The following is a 21,394-nucleotide window of genomic DNA, read 5'->3' as shown; positions in this document are numbered from 1 at the left end:
GGGGAATGGTGTCAAGTGAACTTGCCTAACTAATCATCTCGCACTATTTTTATCTCAAGAGAATACATCTGATATTTCAAAAGGAAACAAGATAAGTCGACAGATATGTGAAATAAAAAGCGAGGTTGGTATTACATTTCTTCCGATTTAAGCAGAAAATATATGACTTTAACCATCTGATGGGGGGAGGGAACGACACCCCAGACAGGGTGACGGGCTAAAAAAGGTAAATCCGATAAGATGCAATGGCTTCAGTGTTTTAACTGCTGCCACTCCTGCTGTTTTGTCTGGACGCTTCCTATGGGACAGGCTTCACTATGGGCCTTGGCATCTCAACCATAAATTATCTGCAAGCATCCGTCCATCAATAGGAAAAAAAACCTCCTGAATGGTTAACATTGTTTAGGAGGGCACTCGCATCCCAGCCCACCAATGAGTCGGGCAGTACTTTTGAATAATAGGCGCCTATCCCTGATTTGGAGGCCACTTGCCTCGGTTGTGTTATGCGGGGCAGGGAGAGGGCAGGTGGGGGTCTGGGTTCGTGGGCCTGTGGACAGATCAGTATCTCGGGGCATCTCAGGACCCACCTTTACACTTAAAACAAGCTTAGAAAATAAATAGCCATAAAGGGTGTCTGGCTCCTGCTTCCGGGGTTATTTTTTTTGCTCGGAGGGCACGGGGTGGTGGGGGGAGAGATGTGATTTTCTCTTTGAGAGGGATGGCAGCTGCTCGATGCTGATGTCACACGCCCTGGGAAATTTGTGGGGGAAAAAAGGGGGTTGAAAAGGACTGCGTCCAGCTGTCCGATCACTCCATTTTGAGAAGCGTCCCTTCGTGTTTCGAGGCCAGGGGGGGGGGGGGGGGGGTTAACTCTGCCTGCTCCCCAGGCTGTTTGCCTTGGGTGAGTATCAGAGGGCTCCGGGCTGGCCGGGATTCAGTGCTCTCCTATTCTTCCAAAAGGTAAGGGGGCAGGGTAGGGCAGAGCTGGTGACCCGCGGCGTTACAAGCTCCCACTGCAAGCTTTCTTCCCTGAGCTGTGGCATAAACTGATCAGCTCAGCATTTCTTCTCCTCAACAGGAGGTCGCTCCTCCTCTCTGGGAAGCACAACTAATCAAATTCGGGAAAGTTACTTTAATATATTCTAATTCAAATAATCGTTTTCATTTTTCTTGCTCTGACCATCACAGCTGCTTACATTTCTCTACAAATCTCTTGCCAAACTTTCAAATGTTGTTAAAAGTGTGATTGGAAAAAAAAATGTTTAGTGACCCCCCCAAAAAAAAAAAAAAGGAGGGGAAGTGGTTTAAGAAGAGCATTTTGTCTTTGCAGAAAGTGGCCTCTTCTGTGGCTGTTTTACAGCCAGCACACAAGGCTTGCTAGCCAGGCAGCAGGCCGGTCTCCGGAGCCCCGGGGAGCACGTGCGGCGCCCAGAAATGTCGCGCTATCATGTAACACTATTTACAGCAGACTCCCGCATCCCGTTTTGCCAGCTCCACTTGAGAACCTGCAAAACACATCTGTCCGATGGCGGCTTTTTATTTTGCTGAATCAAATCCTGCTAATAGACTTCCAGCTGCTGCGCTTATCGGGGTGGCTATGGAGAATCGGGGGAAAAAACAACAACTCTGGACGGGACACCTTCTTAGATAGTTTTAGTGATTATTTGGTAGCTGTGACGCTTCAGTCGACCGAAACCTCAGGTTTTACAACTGCAGGATCTCTCTCTCTTTTTTTTTTTTTTATGAATGACGGAAGAAGATTGTAAGTATTCTCCTACATGTCCTTCTCACTAGGTTATGTCCCACATGTAACGTTAAGGTTCTTCTGTATGTGCTAGGCCCTAAGACGCCCAATAGCAAACGCTTTTGTTTCTATAAAATAATTTGAGGGACGTGTGTTTATCTCTTAGTGGTTGTTTAAGGGCAATAAGCTGTACATGTAGATGGTAAAAATCTTTCCATTGTTATGTCTAGTAAGAGGAAATGTGATTATCTGGACAGTGAGAATTTTAGACTTAGTGCTTTGTATCTGTTAAACTGTTGACAAAAGCAAGTGTGCCCTGAGAAATAGTTGTACCTTTAACTCCTTAAGAAATGTACTATGAAAGTAAATAGAAATTGTATTAAAATCAGAAGACATATCAAGAAAAACGCATTTTTTCCCCATGCTGTGTAGCGTGCTCTGCCTCCAGATGAAATGTTAGGGGAGTGTGTGTGTGTGTATACACACACTGTACCTTGGAATTTATTTTGAATAAACCAATTCATGTTGACAATGATTTGATGATGTTTTAAGTTCTAGTGGAGGGGTCTTTATAAGAAGGCATGCATGTGGGTACCCCCTCACCCCCAGGAACAGCTGTGGTTTCACCGTGCACCCGCACAGGGGCCCAACAACGTTCTAAAGCTCATTTTGGGGGCATAGCAATGTTTGGACCTGCAGGAAATGCAAAATTACAAAAGGCATTTTAATTGGATTTCTTCTTTAATGAAATTCCTAAGGGACAAGAGTGGGAGAAGACCCCAAGCAAACGAAATCAATCACGAACTATGTCAAATACACAGCACAAATATACAGAGATAAGAGTTTTCAACTTATCTGGGAACTCTTTATGGCAAATGCATTTACGTTATGGCAATTATTTCTACTTTTTTGTATTTATTTGTTTCATTAATAGAAAGGAAAACACTATTAAATTACCAAAGCAAACAGCAGGTGAATTAACTAGTTATGCATCATGTGAGAGGTTCCTAACCCTGAGATATTGGCTATGTTGTCTGTCTATGAAATCCATGTTTAATTAATGCACCAAGTAGATTTCTGCTCCATGAGGATGCAAGGAAACATTGCTGTTATAATTTAATGAATCCGTTAGGCTTCCTGGTTATCATTTTAGTGATTTTTATAATATGAGGGACTCTGCATAATTGTTAGACAATGGATTATTTGCATAATAAAGTTTTCATGTGGGTCCAATAAAAATATTACAACTGGAACATTCTTCTCCAGTTTTCTTTCAGGATCCAGTCAGAATCTCTCTCGGCAGTGGTAGTGTGCCAGCTCTGAGAGGGGGTGGAGGACTGCCCAGAGTTCCTGGTTTCTTATGCACATGATGTTAGGACTTTGTTAGCTCACTGTGAATTAGGAAGATCTCTGCCAACGCTGCCTGATATTTGTGGGCCTCCTTTCATGCATGGGGGGGGGTCTAGAATCATCCGTTACCTAGGGTTTCTTCTGAAAAACTGGAAATGATCCCATTTTCTAACCCTTAGGAGCCTGGATATTTGTACGTATTTAGAATGACAAGAAAGGTAGATCCTATGAATCAGCTTTACATTGCCTTGCTTTGTGGCTGTACCCTGCTTAATTAATGCATGTAGTTTTAAAGCTAGTCAGTTTAAGGCTGCTTTATAGTTTGAATTAATATGTATTCCTTCTCAGTGTTAGGAAGTATCATATTCTAAGTATTCTGGCACAATGGATAAAAGAAACAAGTAGCAACCACTGGTTACAACGTTACCTTCTCTTGCAAACACTTGGCTACTCTTTGTTTATATAATGCTAATAAAGTGTTAACAGAGCTATGCATGGACTTTACCCCAAATTTCTATAACATAGCTATAGCTATGCCTTCAGGTATAAGAAAACTGTACTTTTAGTGCACCAGTTTTTCTCTTTTGCCTTTGTAAAACAGGGTTAAAATGAGATTTAGAGTCTGGATAATAAGTGAAGATAGATGTGAAGTGCCTTTCACTCAGCAGATAGTCAAGACTAATAGTTCTTTCTCAGAAGGATCTTGGTCTCGGATATCCATGTTGATTAGATCAGGATTCAGACACAGTGGTAAAGCCTCACGGGACTGCATGGGGCTTTACTCACCTCCACTTTGCCTAGTTCTGTTGCGTTCTGGTAGCATCTTAGTCTCAACAACATTAAATTCAACATCATCCTCCTTAAAAACATGGAATATTTAAAACTTATTGTAGTCACCTGTAAGCACCCTTCAGATCATCCGCTACTTTCATTTTAAAGGTAGCGGGCGGGTGCTCCATGATATCAGAACATTGGAAGGGATGGCATAACTGATCCCTGGTAGAAAAGTATAAGAAGTTCTTGAAATTTTAATTCCTTATCAAATCAATGCCCCAAATGTATGAAAACATATATTTGCAAGGAACAAAAAAATCAATTACCTATAGCTTCACTTAACTGTCTTGAATACAAGAGCAAAGGTGTTGGGGACCAAGCACTTCCTGCTTCCAGAAGTGATTTCACATCTCATTTGAAAGAGAGTAAAATCAGGGCTGACACTGGAACATATTGGGGTCTTGTTGCAAGCACATCAAATTAAGTTCCAACCAAAATATTTGTATGTGCCTGGTAAGCAGCATTGTAAGACCATTGCACACATGACACTACTACTCAGAGTTCGAGGAAATAACAGTTAGGATCCAATTCCTTAAATTCAGTGTAAATGCTTAAACCAGCACCGGAGCTGTAGAATTATAAAAAAGATAACATATAAAATGGAAAAACTCAATTAATCCATGGGTAAAAATTAAGAATTGTGTGGCTCATCCTATATTTATAATATTGTATCTTCCCTTTTGAGTGTGAGTAGGAATTTTGTAAATGATATTGAGCTGCATTGTGTCAAGAAATCATTTGCAACTTGTCACTTGGTCAAAAACTGATGATCCCTTGAGGCAAGCACCACATTGGTGCTGAAACACAACTGCACTGGGATAGTACGACAAGTGACATCATATGAAATCAGTGTTCCCCAACCCTCTTCTGGAGGCACATCTAACTAGTCTGGTTTTAAGGATTGCCACAATAAATATGCATGAGAAAGATTTGCATACAATGGTCTCCAAGGTATGCAAATCTTATCTCGTGCATATTCATTATGGATATCCTAAAAACCCAACTAGATAGCGCCTTGAGGCACACAGTCCAATAGTAGAATAGCAATGGAGAAAGAATCATCACAGCAAATAGTAAAAATATGATGGGAGAGGTCAGAGGAAAACAAAGATAGTGCAGTCCTGAAATCCAACTGAGTATTTTGTGTCAAGGAGAAGACCATGACAAGCAGTGTCAAAAGCGGATAGGTCTAGAAGAATGAGGACAGTATTTATTTATGTAAAATCATTTATGAATCGCTTAACTGATATAATCTCCCTAAGTGATGTACAATACAAACATAATACTGCCTACCTTCCCCCACCCCCACATTTCATAACATTCATCATCCAGATCGCAACTGTACTAGTATCAACATTCCACAATCCTTGACATCAGCCAGGACTTTAATTATTTACAGAATTTCAATGTCTGTCTCCTCCGTTAATTTCAAAGGCAAATCATTCCATAAAGGTGGCAATGCAGAGAAAAAGGACTTATTCTGGAGACGTAGCTGTCTTAAAGCTTTGGCTGTCTAAAAGCCTTTGACCGTAGTCACCAAAAGGTCAGTGGAGACTTTTGCCAAGAGCAGTTTCTGTGGAATGTAGAGGGCAAAAGCCAAACTAGAGCAGATCTAGAATGGCTTGAGAAGAAAAAAAAAAGTCAGGAGAATGGAGATGAATGGTATGTTCAAGCAGTTTGAATGCAAAACGGAAAAGGGAGTTAGGATGACAGCAGGGCAGGAAGGGTCCAGTGAATGTCTTTTGAGGATAAGTGTGATCACATTTGTCCAGTCTCGCACAATGTTCCCTTCATCCATTGAATCACGCTCAATGTTTCAGCACCTGCCCAGTTTTGCACCATATCTCCTCCACCCGTTCAGTCATGCACCATGTTCCATACCCACCCAATCATGCAAAGGGCCTGATAGACTAAAAGTTGTTTTTTTTTCTTCCTATTTAGGAAGACCTTTCTCCCATCCTGTGCTCTGTGGTGTTTTTGTGTTTACCCAATCACCCACAATGTTTCCTCTACCTATTAAATCACACACGATTGTCCCCGAGTTGCCATGTGACACAGCTCCTAGAGGAAGCCTTTTGGTGATCCTTGCATTCTAAAGTTATATCTCAGTACACTGTGTATTTGTGATCTGCTCTACAGTCACTTAAGTGCATGAGACAAGGGGAGAAAAGGTGTCAAAAGCCAGTATATGGAGTCCTCCCCTCCTTTTGCGACACTGTTCAGTTATTTAAGTAGTGAGCTCTAATGGATAGGACATTTAATGACAGTAAATGTGATGACCCACTGTGTTATAATACTGCTTAAGGCTGAAGAATTCTAACCCAGATGCCATATCACTAACCCTCTGATTAGTTGAGACATTTCTTGTATCTTGGCTCTGATACTTGTCCCTCTCCTGTGCTATCCACCCCTTATCACTTTCTTCACTGTACAGTTTTGTTTGTATGTTTCACATAAAATCAATAACATCTGAAGCATAAGAATGCAAATGCGCTAAAAGACTAATTTTTTTTTACTAATTGTAGAATTTTCTTATTAGCACTGGAGGAGGAGAAAACTTTTATTTATTGCCTCTTATCCCTGTACACAGCATCCACTATCAGCCATGGCTAAACAAGGAGGGAGACAGTATGTTAGATCTTGTCTTGTGAACCAGCTAAATGATATGATACCTGCACAGTAAGATGAAGCAGTGCTAATAAAACCTCATTAACCGTGCGCACAGATATATGTGCAGAATATCAGGTCCTCACTGTGAAAAGAATAGCAGTGTTCCTGGACTGCTGTTTAACAAAGAATGGAAATCTTTCTATTCTCCCATAACTTTGGCAACCGTGAATGCCCCCCTTTCACCCCTCCTATCACCATCCGCAGAACACCACACCAGCTTTGTTTGCCGGTATGACAGGATCGCTGCTTTAGTACATATCTACACATGTGACATGATGGGCGCGAGCCAGTTCCTATTTCTCCACTGTGGAGCCCTCTTCATCTCTCCGCTGCCCTACAGTTTGCCATCCAGGACAGCCAGACCTTTATTGTATGCAAATCTATCTTACGAATATTTGTTATGGATATCCTGAAAACCTGACTGGTTAAGTGTATCTCAAGGACCGGGTCTCTTGTAGGGCTTGGACTTAGGGGAAAGGAGGTCTGAGGGGCAAATTGACTCCTTCCAGGGTATAGTGGAAATGAACTCCAGTGTCATAAGGCATTCCAGTCTCCATTTGATTGTCTAAAACCACTCAAGACAAACTACATATTCCTCAGGCCTCTTGTCTTTGCTTATTTTTTTTAATGTAATATTTTTTTGGGGGAAGGGATTCTTATAACCTTTTTTTTTTTCTGTTTTGTGCATCTTTGTCTTTCTCTCCACATTTGGGTTTTAAAGTCACCTTCTGTCTTCCTGTTATGTAACATTTTATATTCCATATCTTTTTGCATAATTTCTCCACTAAAATGTATAGTAATAATAGCACTACTACTATACAATGAAAATAGACTTTGGGGAAACAATATACTAATGCCAATATATCTTGCCTTCATGAGATTGTCTCATACCCTTTAAGCCCTTATAGAACTAAATGGTGAAATGTTCCATATCAATGTGTAACCAAACTGTAAGACAAAGCAGGTGTATCACTAGAGTAGACAATGACAGGTTCCATACAAATATTACATGAGTGAAAAATTAAACTGTGATATAAAACATTAGCTGTCTGAATCATGGGTAAAAATCATTGTCAGATGTAGCTAACATCAGCATTAATATTCTCTGGAATTCTTTTTCTCTAGGAATTTTTTAACCTGCTTGATTCTGCCAGATTTGAGGCAAGCCATGATGAGAAGAAGGTGGCAGGAGCTGTACTGTCTCATTGCACACACGAGAAGATACATTGCACTGGGCTTGAACTGGAAGAAAGCTTGCCTTTTATAATAAATGAGCTAAAGATGTCATTCTGTCTGACTCTGAAATCAAGACAAGTCAAACAATACTGAACGGTGTGAGTAATGGAGCTGATTAGCCTTCTAATTTGGCTGCTGTTGAAATTCTCAGATGGCATGAGCACTGGGATGTGTCATGTCTGGGACCTGAAAAAACCCAGGAGGCTCAGTGGGGGGGTGGGTAGGTATCTAGGGATGAAGCTGCAAAGTTTTAGAAGATACCCTAGTAAGTTTCTGAGAAATCAGAAGCAATTCTCAAACAGGCTTATGTAGTAGTGTGTGTGTGCATTATTTTGCTGCTGGGACTTATATACAAATATGCCAGGAAGAAAAACTATATGGGTAGTCTTTCTACTGAATTTCTTGCAAAAGTTTTAACTACACTTCATTGAGATGTAATTATTATTATTTTTTTTTTTGCAGAATGGAATTCTGCCTTTTTCACACATACTTTAACTATGCATTCATATAGCTAATGAGCTGCTTTGCATAAGTTTGCATCTCAGTCACTCATTAACTTTGAATTTACATAAAATTTTCAACTGTTAAAACTATGTGCAAAGAAATAGCTAGTTGTGAAGTACATACTAAAAAAGCAAATAGCCAACCCTGGACCATTTAACACATTGGGCAGGTGTTACTTTCTGAGAGTAAAATGTGCTTTCAGTATCCTGGCGACTAACTAATAGGCTCATCAACATGCATTTGCATGTGATGACCGCTATTAGTTTTCACGAGTTTGGCTGCGTGTTTTCAAGGCGCTATTACCCCTTACAATATAAGGGGTAATAGATGTGTCGAAAACACGCGGCCAAAAGGATGCTAAATGGTGCGCTCGGCCGAGCGCACCGTACTGAATCAGCCTGTTTGGTTTGTATGTGAGAGGAATATGGGATTTAAATGAGACCATTCTGGAGGCCAAACATGAAAGCATGCTAGTAAGTGAAATGGAAGAAAATGAGAAGAAATATAAAGTAGATTAGGATTCCCCTGCATTTATCCTAGCCGAAGTTATTAGAATCAGGCCCGTGACTGGGATGGGCTTACAAAACTGTGCCAATTAGGGGCCGAGTCACTAGAGCCTGTTATCAGTCGAGGAACTGCTGTACTATTCTTCCCCTCCAGAATAGAAACAAATCAAACCTAAATAGCAAGATAATCACTAACGATTTGGCGAGGATGATAAGCAGGAGGCTAATGAGTTCCTGAGGGTAGATACTACACTCACAAAATACTGTTCTAGCTGCTAGAAACAGTGGATAAAGGGGTGCTAAGACATCCAGTCAGAAACAGAGGCTCTGTATATAAACCGTATAAGTGTAAGAGTTTTTTTACTTTTGACAATCCAGCCTGGACTTTTTTATTTTTATAATCACCATCAGCTTTTTAACTGGGGAGAAACGCAGAGAACGGGTCACCTGCTCCGAGGAAGGGAGCACGTGCTGCACCGCAAACAGCCCCGCCCCTCCCGCTGGCGCCTGCGCTCTCGGCAGGAAGGGGCGGAGCCGGCCTGCGCGGGGGGCGCCGGTGGCCCTGGCTGTCGTCTAACTGAGGCTTTTTCTGACCCGTTCCTCAGAAATTCGGCAGGTTTCACGCTGCCGCCTAATTAGGGGCCGTTCCGAGCTGACTAATGAATTTGACAATTCAGCTCGTGCTCTACCGTTTCAGCTACTAAGGAAATTCCAGTGGGGATCGGCTGGATCAGATATCCTGCATCTCAGCTGAGCCCCAGCCCCTCTGCCTGCTTTAGCACCAGGCTTAGGGGGGGGGGGGGGCTCTCGCTGGAAAAGGAATTCATGCTTCACGCTTAAAAGCGAAAATAAAAAAAAATCTTGCGTGTCTGAGAGAGAGCTTCAACGATTCACCTCTCCTTTTCTCTCTGTATATTTTTAATAGCAGTGAATGAGCTGAAGAGTAGTGAATGTTTTGAAATATTTTTTTTAATAGCAGTGAAAGCTTCCTGTCATCCAGTGAAGTCTCATGACTAGGCTGACATTTCGCCTTCCCGTCACATACTACAATGAAGCCTTAGAGTCTCTCAGCCAGTCGACAGATTCTCCTGATCTTATGAATTTGCTTTTCATCCCTTTTAAGATATGTAAATACTTGCTAGAAGGTTCCTTCATTATTTTTGATATATACATATCTATCTATTTATCTATCTATATATGATATAGATATAGATATATACACACAACAAAAATCAAAGTTTAATGTGTAAAATACATCCAATTATGTGTTTTTACAGGATTATTCTGGAAGGGGTGGTAGAGGGGTGATCACGATTGTTTAATTATCAAAAACTCGGGGGGGGGGGGGGGGGGAAGCGGCTAAGGTCGTACAAGTCTATTGTGGGGGGGGGGGGGCGCCTGCCCTGCTTTGCCCTCCCCTGCAGGCTGCCTTGCTGCATTCACTGTAGTCTGATGATACCCTGGATGGAGCAAATCCTCTGAAGTCTGGGGAAGGAGGGAATGGCAGCCATTGGAGGAAAGGGTTCGGAGAGCCGTGGCAAAATTTGCAGTCTGTGGGGAGGAAGGAAAGAAAGGAACTTTGCCACCTTCCCAAATTTTTTTGTGGACATGTGTGTAAATCCAGGCCTGAGCATATCAGGGGCAATTCCATGATCTGGAGTTTTCAAAGGTTTCAGGAATACATAATTATCTGTGCCCAATGAATTAAAAGCTGATGACAGTAGAATGTGATTGCAACATCCTTCACAGTTTTCTCTAATGCTTTGAGTGCTTTTTATTGTTTTGGACATGGCAGATTTCCTCTGCTTCCTTAGTTTTCCAGTGTAGTCAGAACTCAGTCTGGGATCCAGCACCAGAAGCCTTCATTTACAACTATTTGATTTCTCCTTCCACCCCCCCCCCCCTCCAAGCTCACCTAGCCCAGTCCTCGACTGGGGGGCCACACACCAAGGCTCCTTGTGGAATCCTGCAGTCATGCAACTAAATCAGGCCACTAGATGTCACTGTTGTAGTTAGTAGAAAGGCTAGAGACAGCTGGAAAATATAAAAAATGTTGCTTGTTAGTGAGTTTGTTCAGATGTTAGTGCGTCATGCAAGACATCAGCTTCTCTGCAGAATGTAAACAGGTGCAGAAGCAGAGTCCTGAACTTGAGCAATTCTCAGACATCTTCAAGTTCATTGCTGCATGTCACGTGCCAAGTGGAAAAAGAGCTAAGGAACAGGTGCAGGATCTGTTGCTGCACAGACCCTGGAGAGTTGCCTATAAGGTGGCTGTCGATAGCATATCATCTGTTGTGTTCAAGCACAAATTGTTGTGATATAATTTTATTGTGTCGGACAGTGAGCAGAATATACATTTTTTCGTCTTTGCAGTTTCTTTCTGCTCTTCTTGGTTTCCAGCTCCATCTGAGCTGGCCTCTGCTGTACAATGGCACCATGAGCCTCCATTTGCAAATATTTGAGGTCTTTCCCCCTCTTTTTATCCTTATCCTATCTCAGCCAGGGGCAAGAAGCTGCAACTCACTCTAGGAACCAGCGAATACAGTTTCTAGGTCTGGCTTCTGGCTGTCACGATTGAGTGATGTTTCAGACTTCCTCCACACAAGGGCTGTAGTGTGTGTGTGCTGTCTTTCTGGCATCCCTGGCCCCAGCTGGCTTGAGGAGCAGGTTCCTGACTGGAAATGGAGCCCATGTCCTCTGCATGACAGACGCCTGGCTGCATCCTAAATGAAGATTCTTGACTTAACAATGAATCGTATGTTTTTAACTCTTCCTTAACAATGAAATCTGCTTCAAATCTCATGACACCTCTGCATTCCAGTTATCAATCCCCTCTCTTCTCTGGAATCATCTAATATCACAAATAAAGGTTAGCTGTTCTATTCATTCGAGATAGAACAAATCTATATGATCTTTCTAAACCTTATGCCAAGTACCCCTGGTCTGCTACAAAATCCAGCCCTTGCCCAGGGCTAGCATGACCCACTGTGCACTTGCCAGGGAAGTAGCTGCAGATGGAGGAGGGGGTTGCAACATGACACAGCTGAGCTTGCCCATAGAATCTAAGCAGTGCAGAACTTGACTTATCTTCTTCAATCCCCACTGCGCGACTCCTCAGTTGTCAAGAGTGGCTCTTAATAGAGAGTTCACTTCCTGTGCTTTGCGGGACCAGTCCCATGGTATGGGATTCATGTGGTTTGTAGCAAAAGACTGGACCTCCACAGCACAGGAAGTTAAGTGCTGTTCCTTCTGTTGAGTGGGAGAGATCGGGAGGAGGCTAAGTTACACTGGGAATCGCAGAGCAGAGAAAATCAGGGGGAACTGGGGAGAGGAGGTGTGAGAGATTTGGGGAAGGTGGAGGAATGGGAGAAGAGCTTTCAGGGGAAGCAGATGAAAGCAGGGACACCCTTCTAGGGATGGCATGGGGACACGGGGAGACCCTTCCAGGGTGGGAGATAGAAGGGAGGAGAACTTTCCAAGGTTGGGAGGGGGAATGTGGGAAGAGCTTTCTGGGGGTCAAGGGGAGGGAATGTGGGGAGAGATTCTAGGGTTTGAGGAGAGCAGAGATTGAACCTGGATGTGGGGTAGAGAGAAAGAGAGGACACAGGGTTAAGGAGCGTAAAAAAGGAACCAGCATGGAGGGAAGGAGAGAAAGAGAGGACCAAGGCCAGAGGGAGAAGACTGGGGATGGAGGCCAGGGAAAACAGGGACTGAAGGAGAAAGTACCCTGGCTAGGGGAAAATGTGAGGGAGTGAGGAATGAGAATGGAGGAATAGAGAAAAGAGACTGATTATTGGGTGGAGGGAGAAGGAAAAAGGACCCATGGGGGGGGGGGGGCGGGGGTGGAGAGGGAGAAAGGACTTGGGACAGGGCTAAGAGAGAAGACTGTGGATTTGATGGAAGGGAGAGAGTATCCAGGAATAATGTAGAAAGGAATAGAAGAGAGACATATACAAGAAAGGAAGAATAGGGAAAGGCAAGCAGTAGGAAGAATCTAAGAGGACACAAGGAAGAAGAGAAAATTAAAAGATCCCCTTTGAATGAAAAACACAAAGAGAGAGAATTTAAACAGAAAAAAATACAACAGTGTGAAACAAACAAAAAACCCCCCCAGAAAGAATAGAGCATTAAAAGAGATACGGTGAGCAGAAAATTTCAGCTGGAGACAGCAAAGATTGGAAACTAGTTCATTATCTGATAGAGAATATTAATAATATTAGTTTAAAATATCCTGGAACCAGCTCAGACTTGGATGTTTCTCACACAGAATCTAAATGTTAGCTGGATGTAGTTGCCTGATTTGATATTTTTTTCTGCTGCATAATAATTCTCTTATATACAGGACATACCCACTGGCTCTGAGGTTTTATATTCCAGGTTTGAAATATTTTGAGGTGGCAACATTTAAATAGTGTGCTTTTAGGTATATTTTGAAAATAGTCCAGACAACAACCCCCTAATCCCAAAAAGAACTGGCAACCTTATTCTAATCCTAGCACAATTATAAACAGTGTTCAGAACCCAACAATTATTGTTGGGGAAAAAAGAGAAGCCTATGAAGGGTTTCATTAGAGTGTGTGTGTGTGTGTGGGGGGGGGGGGGGGGATGCCACTGTACACACACATACAGATTCTAATGCCCTTGCCTCAGAAGTCCCTATTCCCTGAAGAATCCTGGAAAACTATGGGGGCCTCATTGAAACGGAAGTGATGGTAACCCGCACACCTCTCATCCTCTCCATCCCACACTGATCCAGACTTGGTGTTAGGAGTAGGACAGATAGAGACCAGTACCTCAGACCAAGGCCACCTCCTTTGCTGTGGTTAAAACTGCAATTTTACAGCCCGGATAACAGAGAAGGAGGATGTGACTGCCGCTGTCCTCCTTCTAACTGCAAGCCCATCTTGGCGTAAAATGGAAAAAGAGCGGATTGGCTTCTATGAGAGGGGTTTAATGTGAGTGTGAGTGAGTGACTGAGGGGATCAGAAGGGGTATGAGTGAGTGAAAGGATCAGTATCAGGAGGAGGAGGCTATTAAAATGGATCCTTCTTCCCTCCCTTTTCTGATCATGGGTCTCCCTTTCCCCAAGCCTCTTTCTCCATTCCCTTTCCTGATCCCCCTTCTCTATCCTCCCTTCATCCCTCTTTCTTCTCCTCATGACCCTCCCTCCCTCTTTTCTCCAGTTCCTTCTCATCTTCCCTCCACCATGATCCCCCTCTCTTCCTTCCAGTCACAGTTCCCCCTCTCCTCCTTTCACCCCTTCTCCTGAGATCTCTCCATCTCCCTCCTTCCAGATCCCTTCTCCCTCTCACTCATTCTCCACCCCCTGATCCTCTTTCCTACCTTTATTTTCTATCCCTTTACTCCCTCCACTGCCAAAAAAAAAGAACAAATCAAATTATTCAAACACATAATAAATGTCAGAAACCAACTTTCTTTTTCTAAAGTAAAATAAAAAGTTACATCATTTAATGTGCAAATTATGCACATTTATGCAAACATGCCACATAAATACCACAGAATTTCAGAATCTTTGCCACAGTATTTTCTACTGTAAATTCTCAATGACATCACAATGTGCTGTAAGAATCTACCTCAGCTGTCATAGGAAAAGGCACTTATGCTTATGTATACCTACTTTCCTTCTAGGTATTCAAGTTTCCATATGTTTTTGACTATTAAGCAATGGCAGGGCAGCTTTCCAGATTTTCAATGACATCACAATGTGCTCTGCAAGAATCTACCTCAGCTGTCATGAAAAGAGCATTGCTCTTATACCCATGCAAGGGATATCTTCACTTTTTAATATCATGGCTAATGCTAAACCTGAATTTCATCATTTGATATGGGTCTATTACAATGTCAATCCAATATAAATATTGAACTGATTAAAAGAAAACTGTCAAAGGACGAAGACACAACTGATTTGTGCAACGTGCCTTGGCATTGGCATTCTGAGATTCTGTCTTGGCACGCACTGTCCGAAGAGAATACAAGCCATGCTTTCCAAAGGATTATGCAGCTCCACCTTGTGGTAGTTTCTGTAGTGGAAATGTCTTTCCCAGTAGTAAAGATTGAACATATTTCCAAGGATTCCACTTTACAACAATAGCTTTCTACTGATTCATCCTCACCGGGACATAATTCCTGTTGTAAGGACGCTATAATGTTTTCTAGATCAGTTTTATCTCTTTCCTATGGTGGTCCTGGGAGAGGAAAATACTTCATTGCTCTTGGCTAGCACAATATTAACAGGACACTCTTATAAAATAGAACCATGGACAGAGCCTGTTACCCGCCTGTTATCCACCTGCTGAAAGATTCCTCATGGACATTAATGTTCCATTAGATAACTCAATGTATAAGAAGACAGTGCTCACTGGATCTGTTTAGCAAAGACTTATTTTACTAAATACAGTTGAATTAACATGCTTACAAAAGAACATGCATAAGCCTATTTCTTATGGAAAACCTATCTGTCCCCATGTAACTGTGTAGATGCTGAGCTTTTTTTTTTTAGGAGGTAAAACAAAAAAAGGTTTATAATTAAAATAAAGCACACATGTAATCAACATCTGCCTGCTTGTATTTTCTCCCCACTGCAGTCTCAGTCACATTCAAAGACCAGAAATTAAGGAATCACAAACATATATTGAAACTGTATACAACTTTGCTAGTCTTCTAATTGCATGAGATACAACCATACACAAATTCTATATAGTGGTAGGATGACTTGTTCTAAAGAACTTGAAATTCTTAGGTGTAAGCAAATTCTGACTGATAACATTGGGGTCAATACAAAAACTGTGTGCTAAAACTCAGTGCACAGCTTCTTAATGCATAGGTTACATTTCTTTTTAAACTTCTGATTCAGTAAGCTAATAGTATGCTAATGCATTGGGAGTTAAAAATATGCGCTGACTGGAAAAGATACACACAAATCCAAATTAAAATGTGTGCGTACAGCACAGGCTGAATGCACATTTTAAATTTGAGGAAACGGGGGAGTCTCTCATAAGTGATTTTTGCACACAAAACATCTTTTTTGCACATAAAAGACCTTTATGCATACAAATCATGTTTTGTGCACATCAAATATGATTTGTTGTGCACAAAATGCTTTTCATATAGAAAACATTTTTTTTTTGTGTGCACAAAGCATATAAGAACAAGAATATAAGAAATTGCCATACTGGGTCATAACAAGGGTCCATTAAGCCCAGCATCCTGTTTCCAACAGTGGCCAATCCAGGGTACAACAAATACCTGGCAAGCACCTAAACACTAAGTAAGTCCCATGCTACTGATGCTAGTATTAGCAGTGGCTATTCCCTAAGTCAACTTGATTAATACCTGTTAATGAACTTCTCCTCCATAAACTTATTCAAACTGTTTTTAGACCCAATTACAGGTCCTGGTGTCAGATTTTCAGCTTCTGCCCATAGAGTGACATGCACTGGAAACTTAACTCCATCTCTGACTAGGACTAAAATTTCCAGTGCTAAGGAAACCCGCGTTAAACCAGGACATGTCTCTGCATTGGGGAGTAATAGTTCATGCTTCAATTTACATGGAATTTCCATGTGAAGGTGCTAAGCAGAATGCACAGTTTTACATGCACATATTTGTGCACACAATTCCTTGCTGCATTTTCACACAGAACAATATGCAAACAACTGAAAGAAAAACTGTGTGCTCTACTGAGTGCACCTTATTTCATTGGCCCCATTGCAAGACATTAATCAGTGAAGGGGATTTGAATTTACACACCTGTCTTATGCATTTGTGTAACCATTGTTAGAATGCATATATTGCCAAACTACAATAAAAAGAAAAGTATATAAAACATAAGGACAGATTGAGAAAGTCTTTGTTTCCATACAGACTGAAGAACTTAAAATATGGGTCAATATATAATGTCAGCATCTAAAAGAAAAAAAGTTACAGTATATACTATAATGGACTTTTTTTTTTTTTTTTTTTTACCAACTCGTGGCTATTTTTATGCTGAAAATCCTCTTAAATCTAGCTGGTTATAACGCCCTTGCTATCAGTAACCAAATATAACCACAACACATATGTAACTACAATATTTAATATCACAGAGCAGAACTGTTACCAAATTCCAGTAACTTTATTATAAAATGCACTGCAGTGTATATACTTTGTATCCCCTAGACCTAGACCTAGAAACCAAGGAACAGTGACAAAATATAACAAACACAATAGTAGGATTCATTGGCCAGAATGAGTCCCTCTGCAATCCTGAGTATGTGGGGGACGATTGAGTAATACTTACATGATTCCTGCTCCATGTGTACCTCTGATGCTGGATTCTCCTTCTCTATCCCAGGTTACAGAGCAAACAGCTCAAATCCACCTTCAGTCCATGTCAAGCATTCTTCCTTAGGTCCTGTCAGAAAAAAAAAGCCTGCTACGAGGTAAGGGGGTATGCTACAGTTTATCGCAAGGCTTCCAAAGCCTTTAACCAGTATGACCTCATTTTAGTATTTGAAAATTCACAGGATCCCAGAGGATGACCAAAACAAATTAACGGGGTGCAGTCCAACAGTCACTTAGGCTAATCTCTTTCAACCACTAACCTCTCCAATCAATCCTTTCTCTCTATTTCCACCCCTCCAGAGGACCTTCTCTCCCATCTTCTGCTCCTCCAGCTGATCACCTCTTACATTCCTCACATTCCTCTCACCTTCCCAGCTCATCCCCTCGATCTCTCTCAACCCCTTATCCCTTTTCACATCCTCTCAGCTAATCCTAGCTCATCTCCAAGCCAATTTTATAACCCCAAATTTGATGCTCAGTCATTCCCTCCCTTTCACCCCATTCCCATCCCTTCTTTCACCTCCCAGCCTTGCTTCCTTTCTTCTAACACTTTCTCACTTCTTCCCGAGTTGATCCCCTGTCACATTCTTCAGCCAATTCCTCTCCAAGCTAATCCAACCCTTAACCCCTCCTGCATTTGATCCCTTCCTTCAGACAGCTCCTTCTCTAAACATCTCCCAATCAGGGTAAGCAGCAACATTTTTCCTTTGGTCCCTGGGCCAAAGATGGATGAAAATTGGTGGGAAAGGAAGAGAGGGACAATGTTTTCCTTTTGGGTAGGTTCAGTGGTGGCTGAGGAGAGAGGAGCAGTGGCCATCTCTACTGGCCCATGTACACACAGCCCTCCCCTCCCTTTACCTAATGGCTGTTCCCAAGCCTGTTGACGATCTGAAAGTGGCATCAGCATCAGCACCAGCATCAGCAATGAAAGTCAGCTTGGAGCCTATGAGCCTGTGCATGCTCATAGGCATTACAGCAGCCCCAATCCCTCCTCATGCAGGGCTTCCTGTTACTACAGAAACTCATGCAAGGGCAGGGCCTCTACAGGTTCCTGGCTCACAGGCCCCATGCTGCCTTCCACTACTAATGCGGATGATGGTGCCTGAAGAGCTTAGCCCTTGGAAGCACTTGTGAACACAGTTGAAGGTTTTGTGACCCCATTTGGGGACCTGACCCACAGTTTGGGAAACCCTGGTTTACCAAACAATTTCATCAGGTTATCAAAGAATATGGCATTGTCCCATTGTCCAGCCTGCAGATTGTTTGTACAGCTAAGGAGACCAGTTCTTGCATTATTCTTGGGATGATGAGATCATGTCAGCTTGCTCCCTAAATTTCATCATCATAAGCACACAAATTGCAACAGTATCCCTGCAGAGAGAGATAGCTGTGGAACTTATCTGGCTAAGTCCCATCTCTCTCTCTCCCCTGTCTTAAACTAGGTTCTTTCCCTCGGGACCATCCATAATTGTATAGCTAAATATAGCCATCTAGTGAAATTAGGTGGCTATATTTAGCTGCTCACCAGTGGGCATTTTCAACACAGTGATCTAGCTGCTTAATCTCCATGGTTTGGTAGAAAACTCCATTTTGAAAATTGCCCTCTTATTGATTGGAGACAATGAGGAATTACATGAATTGTAACCTGGACCAAAAGAATGAACATGCTGAATTCCTGATGTGCTGTGCGCATGCCAACATTTAGCAAGCAATAAAAGGGAGATGTATGAATATTTCATGATGTCTACTTTCCTTCTTAGGTATTCAAGTTTTCATATGGTTGTAACTTCTAACCAATGTCTCAATGACATCACAATTTGCTCTGACCTCCATGAGATTGCAGCTGATCTGAATCTTCCTTTTTCCCTATAGGAAAGAAAAGGAACCAGGGACTGTCAGTGCTGTGGGCATTAAGAGCACATGAATAAAACGGAATGAACGATTCAATCATTTTTTGGAGGGTGGGAGCACATGTACATGACAAACAGACATGATAAAGACTTGATAACCTTCTAGAGCTAGTTTCCCTGCAGGAAACTGGGCTATAAAAGGGATCTAACCTTATTCTCCCTCAGAAGGAGAAAGTAGGAAAATAGTTTTGGTTTTGACCAAATAAGAAGAAGTTTACTTTCCAAGGAAGGAGGACTGGCAGCTCTGGATCAGGTAAATGAGTAACTCCTGTAGAAAGAAAGGTATTCAGTGTGTACTCTGCTTGCAAAGATATTATTATCATGGGAGAACTCTTAACATTAGTTTCAACCTACAAAGAATAAAGTAAGGAAAAAGAGATAAAGAACAAGGGGTGTGCCATAGAAAAAATATATTTAAATATGGTTGCATGGCATAGTTTTCTCTAGGTACCAGGAAGCTTTGCAGGCTCTAAAAGCTTTTAATTGGATCAGCAGAATTATCCATTGATGTACAGAAAATTTTGAGATCACTTAGGTCCCCTCTTCATGACTGGGGTGAAACAGATAAATAGGAAATAGTTATTTACTCTTTCACGGGCTGATACAGTACAGTGCGCTCTGACAGAGCGCACTGTTAACCCGCCATTGGACGCGCATTTTCCCTTACCCTTTATTCAGTAAGGGGCCGAAAACGCGCGTCCAACCCGCTGAACCTAATAGCGCCCTCAACATGCAAATGCATGTTGATGGCCCTATTAGGTATTCCTGCGCAATTCAGAAAACAGCCAAGCCGCACATTTTGCTTTCAGAAATTAGCGCCTACCCAACGGTACCATCAAACCCGCTGACAGCCACCGCTCCGGGCCAAAAGGAGGCGCTAGGGATGCGCTAGTGTCCCTAGCGCCTCCTTTTGCCTTTTTCTACCGCCGGACCTCATTTAAATACTGAATTGCGCGCACAGGACTTACTGAATCGGCCCGTCAGATAGTACAAGGGACATTCCATGAACCTAACGGGTAACACATTTAAAACAAATTGGAGAAAGTGAAATTTGTGGCCAGAGGATGTGGAGAAGGTGTCTGGCATAGCTGAGTTTAAAAGGGATTTGGACAGGTTCCTAGAAAAAAATGTCCATAAACAATTATTAGCCAGATAGACCTGGGGAAAGCCAACAGTTATCCCTGGTTGTGGGTAATAAGAAAAGGAGTTACTCTTTGGAACCTCCTGGGTAAACCCAGGATTTACACCCAGGCTTAGTCCCCATGACCTCTGAGGATTGCTGTTGGAGCCAAGGTTGGGGAAGGCAGCACCGCAGTCCAAATGTTTGCCTGGATAGGGTGGCATGTCATGGCACTGAATCAGTGCCTAGGGGCAGCAGCAAACAAAATCCATCCCTGTGGATACTTCCTAGAGATCTGGATTGGCCACGGTTGGAGACAGGATGCTGGGATCGCCGGACCCTTGGTCTTACACAGCTTGGCACTTCTTATGTTCTTAAATGTTAAGTACTCCAAATAAAAGTGAATCAATCACCTAATAATTTGGATTTGCATAGCAGCTTGCACTGAAACGGGTGCACCATGTGCCAAACAATGGAGCACTTGTGCTGGGGAGCTGTCAGCACATTTCCTTTTTCTGTGCAAATTTTTTCTCACACCATTAATGTGCACAGTGCAGGTGATTTTCACGAGGCTGGCCAATGACCAAGTATGAAGGTGCAACATTAGTGAACTGTCAAAGGTAATTTCTCTTTGAAAACTGGCTAACTTTGTCCCTGCTATATCTGTGCATGGGTTATGCGGGAAAACGCTGTATATTTGAAATCTATGTGTGCCCTAAACATGCCCCCCCCCAAGGACACATACTTTTTATGTGGATTAAAGTATATGTGGGATATCTGTTACAGAGGGCTACATTTTGAATGAGCTGAATCTACCCATGCGAATCCCCAAATTACACAAGTAATGCCAACGTTGGCACTGCCTGTGGATTTCAGAATGAATTCCCTGTACATGGCTTTCCAGCCCCCTGCCCCCTCTGTGAAAGAGTGCAGTCCCTTTTAAACTGTGGGGGGAGGGCAATTCTCAGCTGACAATTTTGCCAAGGTAACTAACTGCTTAGTTAAGAACATAAGAAGATAAAAACATAAGAGTAAGATTGTAAGAACATAAGAGTGTTTGAAAATTGTACTCTGTATAATCTCATGTAGATTATACAGAGTACAATTTTCAAACACTCTTCTAAATCTCCTATAGCACAAGCCAGCCATTGGCTTTATCTGCCTCATCTGCACTAGC

The 21,394-nt window shown here is 42.2% G+C and overlaps 1 long non-coding RNA gene across 3 annotated transcripts; it reads left to right on the top strand.

The window, feature by feature from the left end:
- Positions 1 to 15,364, top strand: LOC115082374. Of its 3 annotated transcripts, XR_003854153.1 has the most exons (4): positions 887 to 960; positions 5,363 to 5,471; positions 7,724 to 7,930; positions 14,494 to 15,364. It is a non-coding gene; the product is annotated as an uncharacterized LOC115082374 (long non-coding RNA). The 3 variants fall into 3 exon arrangements; XR_003854151.1 differs by lacking the exons at positions 887 to 960; positions 5,363 to 5,471 and adding an exon at positions 1 to 124; XR_003854152.1 differs by lacking the exons at positions 887 to 960; positions 5,363 to 5,471 and adding an exon at positions 1,488 to 1,762.
- The last annotated feature ends 6,030 nt before the right edge of the window (positions 15,365 to 21,394 follow it).

The sequence above is a fragment of the Rhinatrema bivittatum genome, unplaced genomic scaffold (assembly GCF_901001135.1).
Source record: "Rhinatrema bivittatum unplaced genomic scaffold, aRhiBiv1.1, whole genome shotgun sequence".
In the NCBI taxonomy this organism is placed as follows: Eukaryota; Metazoa; Chordata; class Amphibia; order Gymnophiona; family Rhinatrematidae; genus Rhinatrema; species Rhinatrema bivittatum.
This window is presented reverse-complemented; position numbering and strand designations above follow the sequence as displayed.